This window comes from Protopterus annectens, chromosome 5.part1 (genome assembly GCF_019279795.1).
Source record: "Protopterus annectens isolate FY-2018-M chromosome 5.part1, PAN1.0, whole genome shotgun sequence".
Classification (NCBI taxonomy): Eukaryota; Metazoa; Chordata; order Ceratodontiformes; family Protopteridae; genus Protopterus; species Protopterus annectens.
Window position 1 is genome coordinate 120,734,563 of NC_056736.1, and position 22,845 is coordinate 120,757,407.

The following is a 22,845-nucleotide window of genomic DNA, read 5'->3' on the forward strand; positions in this document are numbered from 1 at the left end:
AAACACTTTACTGTTTGGTAAATTAAAGTTTCGCTCTTTCCATCTTGGCAAATTCGTCTTTGGTTATTTCTGATTTTGACCTTGTGAAGAAGATCCCTCCTATCGATATTTAAAAGGAGATCTTATTCGGTATATAGGCCATATAAAGACAACTACTTCTGGAAATGTTTGGGGTTTTTAAAAGTAGTACAGAATCATCAAGCAACCTTTCAAGAAGGCTTTATAAAAATGTTAGGCTGATGCATGGAACAGACTACCAAATTATATTAAAGTAAGTACTAGTTTAAATATGTTTAAGAACAACATGGACACTTATTATGGGAATGACTGTTTTGGTATACTGGCAAGCTAGAAACGCATTATTGCCTGTGCTTGAAATACTTGTATTTATGTATGTATTGTGCAAACCCACATCATCAGGCGGTATCATGCTGTCATGCTGCCTCGACTGCACTATTTGTGTAGTACAGTAACTTGCTTATTCCTTCCGATTGCTCATGATCTATTGATATGGGTGCATGGAACACAGTCTTCTTGTTTTTGTATAAAGCTCCAAAATAAAAAAACAATAAGCATTAAAATTGCTTAAAGAACATTAATGGCATTCTGTAACACTTCAAGTGTTGCTACTTTCCATTTGAGAAGCTATAAACAGCCAGGGGTATGGAAAGGAAAGACTTCTGTTGTCATATAAAATTCCACAATGGGAAAAGACAAACAGTACTGAGAAAGTTTAATGTACAGCAAGGGCAGTTTCAGTGAAAAGCAAATATATTTATTGCTGTTTGTGTGCATTGATCGGGGTGGGATTTCATTTTACAGAAAAGTGAGTGGAAATAAAGCAAAACAGAACCAAGAGTGCATGAAGGACACAGAACATGTTTTAATGCATCAAATGTTACTCATTTCCTAAGCAAAATATATATTGTATATAGGGGGAGGGGGGCTTCCTGTTTCTACAGAGAATCCTACATTAAAAAAAATAAATACATCAGGCATTACTAACATTGTCTGAAGAGAGCTGATACCAGAAGACTGGTGTTTCTCAGTCGTGAGCCATATTTTTGTGTGGGTGGTATGGGGGGGGGGGGCTTCTACTAACACAAAATCAAAAAGAGGAAGAAATCCAAGCAGTACTAAAATTTGTTGATGGTATGTTGCAGGATTCTGTAACATATCAAAAACTGTTGTTTTTGATGGAGAAAATGAGTAGTAGTGATTCTGAGAGCATATTAAGGTTCTCATTTGCTACAGAGTTTTCCACATACTGTTGGGAAGCATTTAGTTTGCATGGCTATGAAGCAGTAGTACATAACTTAACATTGCTTTATCACAGTATTTAATCTCCTTTTTTCTTTCCTGGTGAAGGTACCTTCTCTGAGAAGTCTGCAGACAGGGTTGTCAGATTTCCAAAACTGCAGTTTAGGACAGCCACACAGCCCCTACAACTCAGTGACAAAAAAAAGCCCAATCAAAAATAGCAAAGCGGGTGTGCTAACTTCAGCCAGGATTGTTTAGAGGCAGTGCAGTACTTGGGATTGGTCTGGTAAACTCAGGACATTCCCGCTCAAATAGGGATGTCTAGCAACCCTTGTGCATGCTGTGCGAGCTGACAACCTGTTTAGTGTTACTGCTCTGGGTGTGAGAGAGCAGTGATCACAGATTCTTAGTGTAAGAGCATCTCTTGCAAATTGTATATGAGTGATTTATGAGTAAGCAGTTATCAGTGTACATAAGGCAGTTGCTATACTGCCTCAAAAAAAAAAAAAAAACAGTCCACCAGGAGAAACACAGGGAAACTGACAGTTCATAATGCATGGTTTAAACCTGATGTCTCAGCCTATAAGGAGAAAAAGATGGAGGTATGAGGCAGGGAGCTATTTTAGGGTGACTAACCTATGGGGTATACATTAGGAGGTGTATAAAAGAAGGAATCTATAGTGTCTAATGTTGATAGGTAAGAGGTAAAATCTCTCCTGCGAGGTTCACTGAACAGCTGAGAGCTGTTCAAGAACTACTCTGCTAGATAGCAGCTGCTTCTAAGGGAAAGTACTTCTAGTGCCACCTTTACACCTATAACCTCCAAGAATTACCCCCTCTGCATGGTGGTTCACTATGTGCAAGCAAGAGCAAAGCAGCTAATACCAAAAAAAAAAAAAAAATGAAAAAGATGAAACTGAATCCTGCACCAGTGAAGTAGCTCAGACTGAGCCCTTCACCAATGAAATAGCTCAAACTGAGCCCTGAACCAATAATCCCCAATTAGATAGTCCTAGTATACTCTCCTACCATGAAGGTACAGAGAGGCTTTTCCAATAACAGATGTCCTTATTTTTAGTACTCAGTCTACAAACAGAACTGAATTCATCCAGTCTGAATCAAATCTATACTAAGGCCAACAGAAGTGCAATGGAACAACCAAAAAAATCAGGATATAAGCAACAGTGTAAAAAGCAGCACAGTTTTTCTTACATTAATAATAGCAACCGAATAAAACAGTAGAAACGGATAATTTCTTAAATTAAGTAAAAGCAGCAGTTGGTATGAAATACAGTCAATGTGCAACAAATGCAATAGTAAAATACAGTAAAAAGCAACAGCAAACAGTACAGTTTTTTTTAACTGCTGAAGTACAGCCACAGTATATAACAGAAGTGCAAAGAAAAATACACAGACCCCTTTTGTGGGTTTCCCAGCTCAGAAAGACCAGGAAAACAACTACAGCCACTAGATGAATAATACCAGTCCCCCAAATGTAAAAGCTCAGTAAGAAAGTGTCTAGAGTGAAGTCCTACCACAAACAAACTTAAAGATATGATACAGCAGTGTACCTTAAACAGCTCATATAAGTATGATTCTTCAATAAAAGTACTTTGCTTTATATAAATGGGCCAAGAGCCACTCATTTGTACAGAATTTGTAAAGGCACTAAACACAAGATAAGCTGATTAATAAGCTCTCCAGCCAATAAAACTACCTGCATAAATCTCAAGTGTTTCCTCAACCTAGACAGACCAGGATACCATCCAGTGCACTAGAAGGAAAATCGACTGACTTTGATGAGTAAAGAAGTGTTTGATACAGTGTAAAAATACACTACTTTGTCTGACAATTAGCTAGATAATGAATTCAGATGAAGTAAATCAGTACAACAGACAATAAAGAGGCAAAACGTACTTTTTCTATATAAGCACAAGGAAAGGCAAAATAAATAATTCAAATAAAAAACAAGATATCAGCAGCAGTGTAGAAAGACAGGAGCTTATTAAGTTCAATTTACAGTAGGGGTGATAAGCTTAAAATCACATGTTTAAAAAGAAGACCAACAAATGTGAGGGTGGATAGGAAGCCCTAGCAAGGAATTACCAGCAGTACTATATGTTATGCAAACTTGAAATCCTTCAAAGACAAAGGCCCAGAATTTTACTTTGTATTTAACTATCACTCAGGAGAAAATTACCAATGAAAAAACATGTGAAATATGAACCTAAATAATTTAAGTGTCTGTCTCTCACACAAAATACAATCACCAGGCCAAAATTTCTTAAAACAGAAAACAAAATGCAACAGGTAAGACATAAAGCATCTGTATCAGTTGAAGACAAAAAATACAGCTTTACTTTCTCACCCAGCAGGGAATCACCATCAGTGCTATACCTTCTGAAGGCTTGAAACCCTTTAGACAAATGCAAAGGCCCAGAGTTTCACTTTGTATTCAAGCATCATTCAGGAGACAATTCAAATTAACAAATGAGAAAACATGAGAAATATGAGCCTAGATAAATTAAATTTTTGTCTCTCACACAGAATAAAAACACCAGGAAAAGATTTCTTAAAACAGAAAATAAAATGGAGCTGGCAAGACAAAAAGCAGCTCTATCAATCATAGACAAAAAATATAGCTTTACTTTCAGAGTGGGATGGCTGCACCACTTCTCCATACCTCTAGGACAAATCCATTTTAGTAGCTGAGACTGAATAGTCATAGCAAGTGGTCTTAGAGGCAATGTTTGGTATTAACAAGAAGATGGCTTGGCACATTATTTGGACCCATGGAGCCAGTGCTCTTGCCTTGGAGAGAGCACTCCAGATTTAACAGAGGAAATCAAGGGGTGGTGTTGGAATCATAATGTGGCATGGAAAGTTGTAGTCATAGGCGACTAACGCTTGACTTGAAGTTGTCTGCAGGTACTTTGGCTATGTCTTTAGGGGATGAGTATGTAGTTTTATTTTACATGAACTCAGAGCATTGTTGATAATATTTCGATCCTAACAAATGCAGCTCATCAGGTACTCTCCCAGACTTCCTCTGTTATCTTCATCTATCATATAACCACAGACTTAACTACCACTACTCCAAACTACACCTATATAGAGACACCAATAACCTTTCAAAATTTAACAGCAGTGTTCACTGACACCCAAAAATCTTTTAAATGGTCTACTCTCAAAACTTTTCCACTAGACACTGCTGTACATACCTTCAATACCATATTTTAAATACCCTAAAGAATATCACCCCTTGAGAAGAAAGAGAGTAAAGACCGATGAATCCCCCAGTCCTCTGGTCATATTAGAAGTCTGATTAACAAAGTAAAGAGTGGGGGATGAGCTTAGATGGCCAGTTAAGCACAGCACTTTTTTATGAGCTGTATAAAATTAATATAATAAATGGGAATTAGACATATATATATATATATATATATATATATATATATATATATACTTACATTTTATAAAATCTAGTTACTAATAGTCTAAACTTTAACTCTACAAACATTGAAGTTTTTATTCCAAACAATTCCTGTCAAATTATTTGAGACTAAACTTGAAGGAAAATGAACAGCTCCAAGTCTTTATAATTTGATGCTGCACTGAAGAAAGAACCACAGTTGGTGGCTTCCACTGTACAGTCACTATTACTGAAGACAGATAACTTACAACAAAAGCTGAAAAAATTAAGTGAGAGTAGTTCTAAACAAACTGAAGTTTTTAGAGACCTTTTCCAACAACATCAAAATAAAATAATGGCCATGTAAACAGCCATAACGGACACAGATGGAAGATTAAAGGAGGATGAACTGCACACAGGCTTTCTTCTCAAACAAAATACATGGCTAATGAATAAAATTGATGATCTTGAAAATCGGGAGTACCAGAGAAGGTAGAATGTGAGAACATAATTTTATTTCTGAATAATTGGATTCCAAAAATTTTAGACTTACAAGAGGGGCTCTCGTTTGGCATAGAAAGAGCTCATAGAGCAACTGGTAAGCAAGTGCCTACATCCTCCACAGCAACACTGAGCTCTACTGTTGTAAAATTCCTTTCTTACCTTGATAAGAAACTAGTGTAAAAACAGCTTGGAGGGAAGCCCCATTAAAATGTAACCAACACCCCATCAGATTTGACAATGACTACTCTGCAAGAATAAATGTTGGCCACTGGCTGAACATCTGAAACAAAACAACATTAGAGCCCAAATATTATATCGGTAAAAATCAAAATGCACCTCTCTTCTGGTACAAGAACCTTTAGCAACCTGGATGAAGCTATCTCCATTATAACAAACAGTAATCTAACAACCATTCCAGAGGATATGGACTTTTTCCTGTCTTCTATAAAGAGAACATCTGAGAAAAAAAACATGGAATTAATAAGAAACAAAAAACTGAGACTTCAGCTGCCACAGCAAATTCATCTCTCAAAGAATCAACTTGTAAATAAATAACCAAATCTTTTTTTTTTTTTTTTTTGTTAGTGATTAATGTTTTTAAATTCATGCTTACTGCACCATTATGGTAATTAATGCTTTTTGAAATATCACCTAACTCACAAAGCAAATAGTTAAATTACAGCAGTAATATGGAATTATTTAACAAAGTTTAATCATACATACTGAGACAATTTATAGCCAAAAAAAGAAAAAAAAGCTGAGTTGATTTCTAGATAAGGCACTGTTAGTAAATCTAATGTGTACAGCTGCTTCTTTAAGTGAGTTGGGAGAGGGCTCCATGCTGCATACATGTATAAATCTTTATTGAAATAGTAATGCAGCTTATTTAACCAACTACATAATATAAAGTGTCACAATAACTTAATTACATTAGATAAATTATTTTTCATTACTTTATTTAACCTTAAATGCTCAGTTTAATGTTTTATTAATGTTAGAATATCTGTTAGACTGTGTGAAACTGGGAAACAGCCACGAGTAAACATGGTGCCACTTTTGGCTGTATTTTTCATTTTTTACCTCACTAAGTTGTTTTCTACTCAAATAATGTTAAAATTTGAGGTGAAACTTTTTCTTACCTTGCAATGACCCTCAAGCCATTTTTAAACTGCTCTGTCATTCCTAAGGCTTCTGGAAGCTGTTTGTCCATTCTGCTATGTTGCACCCTAAAGAAAGTGTAGGGAACAGTATTAGGGATTCACCTTTAGCTTCAAACTTCCTAATCAAAGCTGAATACACGTGGACTGCTAGATTTGAGTAAGTTAGATTCTTTTATTTATATAAAACAGCTACTGATTTCAAATTAATGTTTAGAAATTGGAAAACAACAGTTTAATATGATTACTAATTTAAATAAAAGCTGATAGAAACAAGTATAAGCCTAAATCAGTCCAGACTTAGAAACACAAATATACACACAATTTACATTTTCTATTTGTGTTTCCTGATTATGTAATACTGGAAGACAACAAACTGTGCAAGCTTTTGAGAACCTCTTGTTATAACTTTACTGTCATGATTGAGTACCAAGGAAGTTTTATTAGACTGAAGACAAGTACAGAGTATTTGCACAGCAGAACCTGGTTAACAGCTTTTTCATATTGCTGCATAAGGCAAGAGGGTTTATACGGGTGTCATATAATAACATTTTATGGCAAGAAGGAGCTGTAGCTCTGCTAACTGTAGACATTAAGGCAGTTGCATGCAAAAAAAAAAAAAAAAACAAACAAAAAAAATCACATGCTTCATCAAACAGTGCATCTCAGATCTTTTGCTGACAGCTCTTATGGTAAATAAGCACACAGTTAATTGTGATTATGATACTGTTTATAGCTGCATTAAGATGGTGGCCTCGGGTCCAGTACAGTCGGCAGATTTTGGCTATATGGAAGCTTTTGTAAATGTAAGAATCTTGAGAAAGAAAAACTCCTAAGAATCACATGTATTTTATAAGGTGAATAAAAGGTGTAAATAGCTAGATTTAACATAGATTAAAAATACATGAGTTGATATTTAGAGTCTCTGGTGGTAAACTTAAAAACTCAAGCATTGTTACATCTATACAACCCAGTTAATGATAAGGTTCTTTTTCTTAATGAACACATAACTTGCATCTCTGTTACAAAGTCTGTTGGAATTTCACCATTATATGTAAACTATCTAAAAGGACTACACTTTCACTGAAATTGTCTAGAAAGCAAGAACAAGTTAAGAAGACTTTGCAGAAGTAAAACAAATAATAAACAGATGCAAGCTGAATGCTTAGAATATAATGCATAATAAATTATTTGCATCCACATAGAAGATGAAATAGAGTGCAATGTAAAGAAGTTTGTTTTAATAATATAGGAAATGTAATAAACATCACGGACTCTTACTTAACAATGCTTATTGGCTATATGGCACTGCATTATTACCATTATAAGAATAGCCTATATGAAGTTTTATTTTTGCAATGTTAGTGAGCAGTCTGCATTAAGCACATTTTAATGTAGTCGCCACTCTATCCCTTAATTGATTTGGTTATTCACTAATTCTTGCTACAAATAATATAGATAACAATGTATTCAGAATTTTAATCCTATAAAATAAATGAAGTCCAATATTACCTATTCATCTTAACATAATGTACTTTAATGTATTTCAGTGAGGTAATTGTGAAGCTCCTTAATATTAAACTAAGAGAAATCTTTGGGACCTTTTACTCTTACATTCAACTTTACATGATTAGAAGGATATAGATGAACAAAAGATTAAAGTGTTGATGAATAACTATGCTCAAGCAATTATTTATGCATTTTTATATACTCCTTACACTGTCCCAAAGATTTTTACACAAGCTGTTGGTTAACTAATGTGTTTTTAAATACAAAATGAGAGACTAACAGTTGAACTGACATATACTCTAACTAGATATAAATGTCTGAGCCAGACTATAGGCTCCTTTGATGTTCATTACTGTTGTTCACAATACTTTCTAATATATATACACACACATATATATATATATATATATATATATATACATACATATATATATATATATATATATATATATCATAAAAGGGGTGCCTTACCTGTTCATTCTTGGATAACATAATTAAAATATTAATTCTTATTGAATCTAGCTAATAGATAAAGATTTTGTACTTATTTTAAACTCATTTGATCTCATATAATAAGTCATATCAAAGATAGGAACCGCGACATCCAGCATTATATATGTAACTTAAGATGCTAAAATATGAGGGTTTCTCCTTTTTCCTCACTGTATTTTAACAACTTAGTGAAAAACTGTTCAATCAATTGTATGTTTACAGCACAAGTCTCATTATTAGTACATTTTAGAGCTCATATGTATGTTGATGATGGTTTGGAAAAGCAGTTTGGTTTTATCTCAACTTTCAAACTGAGAATTTTTGTAATTCCATGTATGTGTTGGGAAAATACACTACTTGCTTCTCTATTTTTTAATATGATTCTTTTGTTGTTTCTTTTTGCACTCATGCCTGATTATAATAAACTTCACATTATATTCACAGTCACAATTCTTGCAAACATGTCACGTATACAAATCAAAGTTTGCAAATCTCAAATTTTCATTGAATGCTTCGAGATAATAAAATCAGTTATTACTGATTATTGGATACACTACTCCTATAACTCACCATGTCTTTGTCTTTAGCCTTACTTAATATAAATGGCATCAATAATTCAAAGAAGTGGTCAAACCTTTTAAGATACCTTAACTTAAACAAACCACAAATAGTATTCCTATAGGACACCCATTTTAAAAATGCAGAGAAGGATGTTTGGAAGCCAAACATTTATATGGTGCTACCTCATCCTTCATTTAAGCCTAAAAGGCGAGGGGTGATGATCCTATGGAAGAATAATATCATCTGCCCTCAAATATTATATAAGCATGAAGACCCTAAGAGACTGCTAGCTATTACTTTCCTAAAATTTAGAATTCTAGAATTCGGATGGTTGCTATACTTTATTGGTTCCCAGGATTGGGTGCTTCAACTGCCAAACATCTTGATTTTATTGATAGTATATGTAAAGGGAATCTTATTCTAGGGGCAAATTTAACTGCTTATTAGATCATTCTGATACAAGTAATCACCCACTTAGGCTAACATCTACTGTTAAAATTCTGAAGAAATGGATACATTCTTATAATATGTATGATACATATAACTCTAAAAATAACAAATCACTCTGTTATACACACACTGATCATAGATTTAAAACTCAGTCCAGAATAGATAAAGTCATTATCTCCAATGATTTATTATTAAAGCTTATATTCTTTACTATTTGTCCTTGTCCTTTATCAGATCATGATTGTTGTATGTTACATATACAAATAGACTTCACAAAACTAAATACTATTAATAGAATTCCTGCTTATATCACCAAACTAAAAGACTTAAAAGCATGCTTATTTTCAGAATTAAACTTCTACTTAGAGACAAATAATAACCCTGAAACAAGCATTATTATGGTTTGGGATGTTCTAAAGGCATATATGTATGATAAAACTATAGTCTGGTATAAGAAAAATCTTAAGGAATTGGAATCAGAAATACAGTACCTACAATCTCAATTAACCTCCTTGAGATCTAGCTCATCACAATCAAAATCAAATAAAAAAGAAATAGATCCATTAAATAAGAAATATCTAGATATTTTGGCACACAAAACAGACTTAGCATTAGAAAAAATTAAATTAAACGCTGATGCTCTTACTCCCAAACACATGCACAATTTGTCATTAAGAGCAAAATTCCATCCAAGGCAAATAATATCTTAAAATATTACACAAAGCTACTAACAAGACAGTTTCTGATATCTGAGATATATTAGAGGACTTTAGATATAATTTTGCCAAACATTATAACTCTGATAATATAAACAAAAATCTTACAACCCAAGAATTAATGACTTTAAATTTGAAGGCCATCTCAGAAAATCTTAGTACAACTCTCAAGAAATGAATAACTCTAAATGAAATCAAAAATGAAATCAAAAACCTTAAACCTAGCAAGGCTTCTGGCATAGATGGCATTATACCACAGATTTATAAGCTTTTTCCAGATTCAATTACATCTTTACTTCATAACATCATGGTTGAAGTACAAACTAAACATTTGATCCCTCCCTCCCTCTTGGAGATACTTGATTGCCCCTACTCTTAATTCTGACAAAGATCCACAGCTATGTAAATCATATAGACCAGATTCCTTATTAAATAATGATTACAAAATCTTTATGTCTCTATTTCTGGACAAAATAAAGGTTCCACTTTCACAATTAGTTCATAATGACATAATTCAAAAGGCACACTCATGATAATATCGAAAGAATATTAACATTAATAGAATTTTTAAACAAAGCAAATGAAGAAGCTCTGTTGATGAGTCTAAACATAAAAAAGTATTTGAACCAGTAAAATGGGATTTTTTGTTTGAAACACTAAAAGCATTCTTGTTTCCAATATCTTTCATCTTCATGATAAAGGCTATTTATAAATATAATTTGGCATATGTCAAATTAGGCCCCTTCACTTCAAAGTGCATTCCCAAAACCAAAGGCACCAAACAAGGTAGCCCTATATCCCTAATATTATTTGCCTTTGTCATAGAAATATAAGCATCATCAATAAGAAATAATCAAGAAATCAAAGGCATTAATATTTATAATCAATACAATTCTAAAATAGCGCTATTTTTGGATGATGTTCTGCTTACCTTACCTACATCAAATAAAGAATTATTAGAACTAGACACAATAATAAATATGTTTCCAAAATGTTCAGGCCTCCACTTTAATAAGCAAAAATCTAAGCATATTATTCTTAATGACAAAGGGAAATCTCAACTAGTTAACCGAAGCATCATTGGAGAACAAGTTAAGACACTAAATTACTTAGGGATAACTTTATGCAAAAACTTGAAAAAAAAACAAGAGAAACAAATTAGAAAAACATAATATATCAAGTGAATGCATTCATAAGCAGCTAGACCAATATGTTTTTTTTTCATTCGAGGACAGACTGCAATTGTTAAAAATGACTCTTCTTCAAAAAATGTATATATTGTTCTGGTTCTAGACACCTATACTGGGAATAATTATATTAAACTCAATGAATAAATCTTTATTAAACTTTGTATTGTACCTGAACAAAAATAGGATAGTTTTTATGCACCATATTAGATATTGAGATGGTAGTGGTTTAAAATTCCCTGACTTGGATTCCTATATCAAAGCATCATTACTTAGAAGTACATTAAAATGGATTGATCCAAGTTACAACTGAAATTGGAAAGACTTCCATACAGAATGAAAACTCACTGTCATGAAAATTCCTTCCAAACATCCCTCCAATACGTTTGTTTCTTTTTAGTCACACTGTTCAATATAATGTGACAAAACCCACAGACCTAAACTTCCTAAACAACATTATTAACAACTTTAGAAAAATAATATACTCAAAAGCAGATATCAAATCCTGGTTTGACCTAATAATCCTCTTTAAAATCACAAAAAACTTCCCAGATAGGTTTCACATTAACATCTTTAATCAATGGGAAACTAAAAATATATATTTGCTGGAAACAATGTATTAAAGATTTGGAAACTTTACAACTTCAGCAAATTATAAAAGACTATAACTTATCACTGCAAGATTGGTTATTACCACAAAGTGTAATTGCTTATTTTCTAGACTTATGCAGAATTGTTCAGAACTCTTCATATTTAGATCAACTTCCCTTAATCACCCCAATTATATATGAAATATTATTCAATGACGAACAGTTTGACAGTTTAGTGTATACAGCATTTTGTTAAATTACAGGTCCATTTTAACAACTAAGCAATGGAACTCAATGAATAAAGGCCTACTACATAGTCTCTCCCAAATGGAAAACTTAAAATTCTGTCTGCAGTAAAACTTACTTCTACCAAACAGGTTTGCTCTTGAATTTGGCACTGTATTTTTGTGCATGTGGACCAAAGCCCCAGTACAAGCTTTGAGGTATGTGTTGAACATATCTATGAATAGGGTAGCATGTGTGGTGGAAGTCATTGATACGAAGATGGTGTTTGAAATTCAACAGGTCATCAGCTAGTTGGAGTAGATTTGACTTGAAGTAGTATCTAAAGATAGTGGGATTTCAATATAACTCAGGGATGATGCTTAAAGTAAGTGTTACTGAATGGTGTTCATATTTAACCAGTGATTTAGCAAATATGGATGTTGAGTATAGGGGGCTGTATATACTAACACCTTTTTCTTTGTTCTGATTTGGTATTTGTGTGTGTCTGTCAGAAAGCTAGTTTAGTCTCAGCCTCCCAACCCCACAAACATTTTCATTTTTTTAAACATTTTTATTTTGTTTCATTATAAACATACAAAAATGTACATATAACAAATACAATAAAACAATAACAAAACTATTTACAATATTTATATTCATCCATGATAAACAATACTTTTATCCATGAGAAGTTATCAGTATTTGTTCAAAAGGTTTCCAAATTTTTGCCATGCTATTTTTTATGAGTAATGTTATGAGTTCTATAACAAATGGTTTGCAGTTCTTTTTTTACAAACAACCTTTGCTAAATTAATAAAATCTTTAAACATCAAATCTTGTTTACTTTTCCAGTTCAAAGTAATAACTTTTCTGGTAATTGTAAGAATTGACCAGAGTAACTGAATCTGAGATTTAGGCATTACATTAGGTATAGGAACATTGAATAGGATAAGTGAGTTAGAAATATGACAGTTATCAGACCATAAAGCATTTACAAAATATCTGAAGTCTTTCCAGTATTGAACAACATTTCTGCATTCAATGAACATGTGAACCCAGTTGGCCTATAGTAATTCAGCACATTTCCAACATTTACTTTCATTGTTTTTGAGTATAACGTTTATTGTATGTGGAGTAGAGAATACAATTTTAAAAAATAATTAAAATAAAAATAATTTTAAAATAATTGCATACAATCTCCAATATAATGAGGAAGAGGTACCATACATAGCATTCAATAATAATTTTTTGGATTCATCAGCTATTTGTTCTGCATTAATCTTTACATAGTAGTTCCAAAAATCTGAGTCAAACTTTAGAGTTTCTTTTCTTGGTATCTTATAGATAGGTGAGATACTTAATTCTTAATTACCTGTCTTTTCAAGACACCTAATGAAAAGTTGAATCAAGCTAGGTATAGAGTCAGCCACTAGGTTGATTGATACTCTCATTTTGTTTTCTATAAACTGCTTTAATGAGTGTATAAACAACCAGCTGTCTTGGCTATTATCAAAACTACATAAAAGAGAGTTTAGTGGTTTAATATTCTTAATTTCAATAAACTGATGCCAGAATATAAAGTTATTTTCCTTTAATTTTTGCATCACATTGATGTTGAAAGAATCTAGAAAATCAGGGGAGTATGCTTTTTAAAGTTATTAAATATTTGATTACTGCCATAAAAAAATTATCAATCTTCTTATTCAATAAACAAAATTCATGTAAAAGCCAATGAGCTCTACTTATTCCATATTGTTCCTTAAATTGATTTTCTATAATGCTGACATCAGTTATATGAATCTCATGTAATTTTTTCCAGCTAGATATATAGGTAGGTGTGAGCCAATGTAATATTACATTAATTAAAACTGATTTGGAATAAAGATCTGAGCTAGGGAATGCTATCCCATTACAGTTACAAGCTCTAATGTGCCATGTATATGCAATCCTAGGTTTTAAGGGGAACCAAAAATTTTAAGTAGCATGGAATCTAATTTTTTTAAATATGTTTTTGGGAGGGGGTAGTATCAATGACTGTATATAAAAGAAAATTATCATTTTAATTAAAAAGAGCCTATCCTCCATTGTGAATAACATTTTATTCCATATTTTGATTAGTTCACTAATGGTGGCAATTAAATTACTGTAATTTAGTTTAACAGACTCTTTCCATGTACTGTTTATACTGCCACCCAAATATTCTAATACATCCTTCTCCCAATTAAACAGGCTATTCTCTCTCTTAGGTTTTTGTTGATCTTTTTATTAATTAGTAATGCTTTGGATTTATTATGATTAAATTTAAGCCCTGAAATTCTTTCAAACTTGCTTAAAGTATTTATAACATCATGCAAAGAACCATCAATATCACCCAACGTTGACAACATATCATTAGCAAATAATGGTATCTTAGGACAGTAGTCTTTATTAATTTGAAAGCCTTTTATATTTTGCTTGTTTCTGATATATGTAGCAAAAAGTTCCATTGAAAGAGCAAACAATAATGGTGACAAAGGGCAACCTTGTCTATTTTCCTTGAGGATTTCTAGTGGTGAGGATAGACATGATCCAATTTTTACATAAGCATGTGCCCCATTATAAATTTTCATTAATAAGTTGACAAAAATCTGAGGAAAATTCAAAACTAATCAGAATTCTTTGTAGATAACACTGACTAATAGAATCAAAAGCCTTTTCAATGTCTAGACTGATAATAGTTAGTTGTTTTTTGTATTTGTATGCTATGTCTATTAATGATAGTAATTTAATAATGTTATCTTGCACTTTTCTAACTGCAGTGGTGGTGCTGCAGTAGCGTTATCGCCTCACAGTTAGACGTTGCCCGTTCAATTCTCAGTTAGAGCGTCTTCTGTGCAACGACATGCGTGAATGGGCATTCCTTCATTGAAGGTTGTGTGTTAGGCCAGGCAAGCCAGCACATACAACTCTACTGCTAATCATTAGCGGACCGGAGTTCCGCTGTGGCGACCCCTAACCAGGGAAAGCCGAAAGACGCAAATCTTGCACTTTTCTATGAAGAATGATCCCTGTCTGATCATTATGTATTAGATTAGGTAATATTTTCTTTATCCTATTAGCTAATATTGTCATGAAAATTTTATAATCAGTGTTTAGTAATGAAATTGGCCTATATGAATCATAATATTTGGGGTCCTTACCTTGTTTTAATATAGGGGAGATAATTGAGTATTTCTACGACGGGGGTGTTATACATTTTTGCTTAAACATAGTAAAGGCACTCATTATTTTCTTTATTATATATTCAGGAAAAATCTTTTATAGTTCATGAATTATTCCATCCAGTTTTGGAGCTTTATTATATTTTAAATATTTTATCTGATCTTTCACTTCTTTTAGTGTTATTTGTTTATTTAATGTGCTATTTTGTTGCAGTGACACCTTAGTAGTTATATTTTATTAATAAAAATATTTAGCACATTATCTGTCTCCAAAAGTGGTGTATTATTTATATCTTTATAGTAGTTTTTGAACACTTCCAATATGCCCATTAAGTTGGATGTACTCTTAACTGAACCATCACTTTTATATTTAATCTCATTAATAAGATTTTGATTATTTATTTTTTTGATCTTACCACTATTTTATGTAGATATTTGGGATTTACAGCATAAGATTGCAATTTCAATTTTTTCAGGTTTATGGCTACCTTATGAGTCAGAACTTTTAAGTATTTTTGATTTAACTTAGAAATTTCACTATGTGCTACTTTATTTGGTTTTGTGTCCATTTTTATCTTGTCTATTTTTTTTTTTTTGTAAGTCTAAAAGTTCATTGTCCCACTGTCTCCTTTTTTTAAGGTACCAAGATTTTATTGTACTATATATATAAACTTAAATGTGTCCCATAGTATAATATCAGTCACTTCACCATTATCATTTGTTTCCATAAACATGTCTATTTCTTTCATTATCCATTCCCTAAAGTCATTTACCTTAGTTATGTAAGCAGGAATTCTCTGTAAAAATCTTAAATATAAATCATATGTATGTGGAGTTATTGTAAAGTTTATAGCATTATGGTCCAAAAGTGGACACGTAATTATAGATACATCACTTATTTTAGAGAATATATTATTTGATACAAAGACCTTATCAATGTCTGTTTGTGTACCAAACTGATATAAATAGTGAGTATAGAATAAGGAATAATGTTATCTTGACCATGTATATCTTTAAGGTTCATCTGGTTTGCAAAGTCATTTAACTTCTTGGCTTGAGATGTTAGTTTTATTTTACCATTTTTAGAAGTATCATTGCCTGATAATAGGCAGTTAAAATCACCTGTTGTTATAATTTCCCCTTTTGCATTTAAAGTAATCAGGTCCAGATATTTGCCAACATATTTAGCACTCTGTCCTGGTATCCATTATGTATTAATCAAAGTTTAATATTTCCTATTGATTTCCAAAATAACCATCCTTAGCATCCCATCTTTATCTGAAATTGTATCTATAATTCTTGGCATAGTATAAGCATTTTTCCATAGAAAAAAGCGCCCCTTCTCTTAGTCTTAAAACATGAATCAGTCAGAATGGCTGAATGAGTATTTTTATAGATCTTTTTTTAATAGATGAGTTTCCTGTAAAAATATAATTTGAGCTTTATCTATTTTGATATATTTAAGCAAACCAGCTCTTTTGACATTATTGTTCAAACCATTAAGATTTAATGATAAACATTTATAAGCCATTGAACTATAATGTGTATGTTATTACTAACTGAAAGACCTTTCTTCTGTATTGACTTGAAATCTACTGAAAACTTACTGATCATGGATGCATAACGTGTATTAAGCACTACTTTCAAAAACCCAAAATTATTTGCAAACACATTCATGAAACATAAAGTTTCTGGTTTAGTTAAAAAGTTAAGTAAACTATTCATCCACCATGTCTCCAATATCAAACAACACAAATTATCTATCTCTGCTTAGAATATAGTATAAAAACAAAAACATGAAAAGCATTATGAAAGCAACTAAAGAAATCTGAAACCATTACACATTAGAATTAGAGTGTCCAGTATATCTGAAGCTTTATGAATATGTTACATATATAGCACCTCTAATATGTAGATATGCCAGAAATACATATCAGATCAAAGTATGTATAAACATTAAGAAGCTGAAGGTTAAGAAGATTGTCATTATTTCCAAGACTTTTCAAGAAACATCAGATAATTTAACCTCTTTCTCAGTCATCTATCTAACATTTTTCATGTAAGTATCTGCTGAATATCTATATATATATATATATATATATATATATATATATATATATATATATATATATATATATATATATATATATATATATATATATAACACTTATTACAACATAACTATTATATTTTGCAAGTATACACATAGTACTCTTATGTATTAACAATATCTATGTTGACATCTTTCATCAGGAAGGGGGGAGAGAGGGAAAAAAAGGGGGGCCTCACAACCCTCTGTTTAGTTACTAAAGGTTTAGTTATATAACATAGGTCTGATGTTACTATGCATAATCAGTTTTCAAATGCACCTCCTAGTTCACTTGATATAATTTAGTTACTAATAGTGTCATTGAATCTGCAGAATGTATGCATCTATAAGAAAACGTAGGTATTTTTAAAGGAGTTAAACACTTTTATCAGAACTAATTATTTACCATTTAAAGTATCTAGTGAAGAATAACAGAATTTCAAGAGAAAAGAATTCTAAGTACAACCCTTTAACAAGTTCAAAAGATCAAATGATGTCATCACTGTTGTTTCTTCAAGCTGCAGCTTCATAAACTTGTTAAAACGTATATAAATAGGCTCATGCACAACAGAAGTTGTCTCCAGTGAAGAAAAAAGCATTTTCAGTGGGAAATTCAGATCTTGAAGCTTTTACAGTTTACAGAAAGCAAAAAAAAAAAAAAAAAAAAAAAACACTCAAACTGCCTTGTCCGTGCATGTCATGAATCTCCACAATGAGAACAGTCATAGGGACCACCAGTTTCCTCACAAAACATCAACATCATGAAAAAATTCACCCTTTCATATAAAAACAGCTATTTAGAAATAACAGCTGCCTCAAATCAGAAATCATATTATAACATTTCAATCATTTACCCACCAGTTAACCAGGCCAGATACAGAAAAAAATAAATAAAAAGAGGAACCTAATATATATATATATATATATATATATATATATATATATATATATATATATATATGTATAAAACTTAAGCTATCTATAAAACACCAATAATGTACTGCATTAATGTTTAAATGTATCTAAACAAAGAGTCTAAAACATCTAGTTAGAAACACTAATCAGAAACACATTGTTACCTAACCACTGACCCACTAGAAAAAAATGCACTTTGGTATTAAGTCAAATAATACTATTACTAAACAATTAGAAGACATACATCATTTGTAGTTATTTAAAAGGAAAAGTATGTAAAGCACTTATAATGGGGAAAAGAGAGAAAAGGAACATTGGTAAAAAAGAACAGGAAGAAAGAAGAGAGAGAGAGAATGTTATTTAAATACTTAATACTATATGTAATTAGAATAAGTAGATATAGAATGGAAAAGAGAAAGTTAATTATAAAAATAATTCACATTACCTTACAGCATAGAGACTTTCCGTAATCAAACATATTATGATTCATAAAACAAAGCATTTAGAATTAGAAGGAATTTATTAATTTGTCCTTTACAGTCTTAGTTTTCTTTGTTCCTTCCTTTGCAGACCATCTATTTTTGTTGTCTGTCCCTTCAATTTCTGGGATGACCATTCCTTTTCTTCTATGACCGACAGTATTTTCTTCTTTTGGATAAATTCTACTGCTTCTTGTAGGGAATCAAAGATCTTCACTCCTGGCAAGGTGATTTTTAATCTTGCAGGAAATAGAATTTGAGCTTAAATATTGGCTTTTTTTCAAGGACTTAATTAGAGGAACACACTCCTTTCTTCTGGATATGACTGTAGAAGTGTAGTTATAGTCAAAATGAATAACTTCTTCACCCATCTTGATAGGGGAATTAGTCCAAGCTGATTTCAGGACTAAGTCCTTGCATTGCGAGGAAAGAAATCTAACTATTATAGGCCTGAGGTTAGATGAACTTAGAGATGAAGCTGGGATTGACAGTGACCAATGAGCCCTCTCAATTCCAAAAGAGAGGTGTTCAGGCATGTTTAATTCTGATGAAAATCACTTATTGAGGAATTGAATCATGTTAGCACCCTCTTCTTTCTCAGGAACTCCATACAGTCTTATGTTATTCCTCCTTGATCTACTTTCAAGGTCTTCCAATTTCACAATCAGCCTTGTGTTTTGTTTCAGAAGAAATTCATTGTGATGTTTATTTTCTGTCACTCTAGTATCTAGGTCAGTTACTGTTTCGTCTATGGCACGAATCTGTTCAGATTGTGTTTTTACTATTCCATTTAGAAGTTCCAGTTGTTTACTGCATTCTTGTTTGATAATATCCATTTTGTTTTCGAATTTGTCCATTTTTAGTAACAGTTCTTGGATGTTTGTTATTATAAGATGTAGTTCTTTCTTCACTGCACTCTCCTGGTGTGGGTTCTTCACGTTGCTCATGTTTTTAGTGACAGTTCTTGGATGTTTGTTATTATAAGATGTAGTTCTTTCTTCACTGCACTCTCCTGGTGTGGGTTCTTCACGTTGCTCATGTTTTAGTGACAGTTCTTGGATGTTTGTTATTATAAGATGTAGTTCTTTCTTCACTGCACTCTCCTGGTGTGGGTTCTTCACGTTGCTCATGTTTTTAGTGACAGTTCTTGGATGTTTGTTATTATAAGATGTAGTTCTTTCTTCACTGCACTCTCCTGGTGTGGGTTCTTCACGTTGCTCATGCTTTAGTGACAGTTCTTGGATGTTTGTTATTATAAGATGTAGTTCTTTCTTCACTGTACTCTCCTGGTGTGGGTTCTTCACGTTGCTCATGTTTTTAGTGACAGTTCTTGGATGTTTGTTATTATAAGATGTAGTTCTTTCTTCACTGCACTCTCCTGGTGTGGGTTCTTCACGTTGCTCATGTTTTTAGTGACAGTTCTTGGATGTTTGTTATTATAAGATGTAGTTCTTTCTTCACTGCACTCTCCTGGTGTGGGTTCTTCACGTTGCTCATGTTTTTAGTGACAGTTCTTGGATGTTTGTTATTATAAGATGTAGTTCTTTCTTCACTGCACTCTCCTGGTGTGGGTTCTTCACGTTGCTCATGTTTTTAGTGACAGTTCTTGGATGTTTGTTATTATAAGATGTAGTTCTTTCTTCACTGCACTCTCCTGGTGTGGGTTCTTCACGTTGCTCATGTTTTTAGTGACAGTTCTTGGATGTTTGTTATTATAAGATGTAGTTCTTTCTTCACTGCACTCTCCTGGTGTGGGTTCTTCACGTTGCTCATGCTTTAGTGACAGTTCTTGGATGTTTGTTATTATAAGATGTAGTTCTTTCTTCACTGCACTCTCCTGGTGTGGGTTCTTCACGTTGCTCATGCTTTAGTGACAGTTCTTGGATGTTTGTTATTATAAGATGTAGTTCTTTCTTCACTGCACTCTCCTGGTGTGGGTTCTTCACGTTGCTCATGTTTTTAGTGACAGTTCTTGGATGTTTGTTATTATAAGATGTAGTTCTTTCTTCACTGCACTCTCCTGGTGTGGGTTCTTCACGTTGCTCATGTTTTAGTGACAGTTCTTGGATGTTTGTTATTATAAGATGTAGTTCTTTCTTCACTGCACTCTCCTGGTGTGGGTTCTTCACGTTGCTCATGTTTTTAGTGACAGTTCTTGGATGTTTGTTATTATAAGATGTAGTTCTTTCTTCACTGCACTCTCCTGGTGTGGGTTCTTCACGTTGCTCATGTTTTTAGTGACAGTTCTTGGATGTTTGTTATTATAAGATGTAGTTCTTTCTTCACTGCACTCTCCTGGTGTGGGTTCTTCACGTTGCTCATGTTTTTAGTGACAGTTCTTGGATGTTTGTTATTATAAGATGTAGTTCTTTCTTCACTGCACTCTCCTGGTGTGGGTTCTTCACGTTGCTCATGTTTTTAGTGACAGTTCTTGGATGTTTGTTATTATAAGATGTAGTTCTTTCTTCACTGCACTCTCCTGGTGTGGGTTCTTCACGTTGCTCATGTTTTTAGTGACAGTTCTTGGATGTTTGTTATTATAAGATGTAGTTCTTTCTTCACTGCACTCTCCTGGTGTGGGTTCTTCACGTTGCTCATGTTTTTAGTGACAGTTCTTGGATGTTTGTTATTATAAGATGTAGTTCTTTCTTCACTGCACTCTCCTGGTGTGGGTTCTTCACGTTGCTCATGCTTTAGTGACAGTTCTTGGATGTTTGTTATTATAAGATGTAGTTCTTTCTTCACTGCACTCTCCTGGTGTGGGTTCTTCACGTTGCTCATGTTTTTAGTGACAGTTCTTGGATGTTTGTTATTATAAGATGTAGTTCTTTCTTCACTGCACTCTCCTGGTGTGGGTTCTTCGCGTTGCTCATGCTTTAGTGACAGTTCTTGGATGTTTGTTATTATAAGATGTAGTTCTTTCTTCACTGCACTCTCCTGGTGTGGGTTCTTCACGTTGCTCATGTTTTTAGTGACAGTTCTTGGATGTTTGTTATTATAAGATGTAGTTCTTTCTTCACTGCACTCTCCTGGTGTGGGTTCTTCACGTTGCTCATGTTTATAGTGACAGTTCTTGGATGTTTGTTATTATAAGATGTAGTTCTTTCTTCACTGCACTCTCCTGGTGTGGGTTCTTCACGTTGCTCATGTTTTTAGTGACAGTTCTTGGATGTTTGTTATTATAAGATGTAGTTCTTTCTTCACTGCACTCTCCTGGTGTGGGTTCTTCGACTTGCTCATCTTGAGATCTCCAGTAGAAAATGTCTTGACAGGAATAATTAAAAATTTCTTTTGACTATGTATTAATTTTTTAGAAAATAATAAAGAGTCTATATAATCTAACTTTTAGTATACTTTTAGTTAGACTTTTCTAAAAATGAAAGTATATTTCCTGTCAAGATATTAAAATCTAAGCAGAGCTATAGATTTCTGCTGCTATCAGACTGGTATCTTGGCCACGCCCCTTCCCCATTTTTATTCTTGAAGAAAAACTAAGCCTAGCTGTTTAGGTTCTACATTGTCTAATGCAGTGTTTCTGATTTAGATCATATAAACATTTCCCTTCTTCTCATAACATATTCTTAAACTGGGGAAAAACATCCTCCAGTAATAACATTGTGGATTAGTCAGATACTAGTTTTGCTTGATGCATATTTTTTCCCAAGATGGAGTGCTCATTGCATATATAATGAGGTATAATTTTTCTCCATCTGAGCACCAATTATCTCTGCCTTCTGCTTATCACACTACTCAAATAGGTTCATAGATTCATAGGTTGGTACTAGGCTATCGGCCCTAAGGCCTATGCAAGCCTAGCCATAACAATTCCCTGGAAATTTTTTCCCACAATATTTACTTCTCTGGGCCCCTGTCTAGCAGGGTGACTGACATGATCCCCGGGGTGAATTTCCTATCTCCCATCTAATCATCAAGGTTCCTTTTGAAGAGGGCCAATGAGGTGCTCTGCTTGACATGTATGGGCAGTCTATTCCAGAGTATGGGGAGTCTCTGGGTCAGGAACCTATCCCTCCAGCATGTTTTGTTCAAGATGATAAGGTTTAGATCCCTGGAGCGTGTGGCTCTGAGGGATTGGGATTTC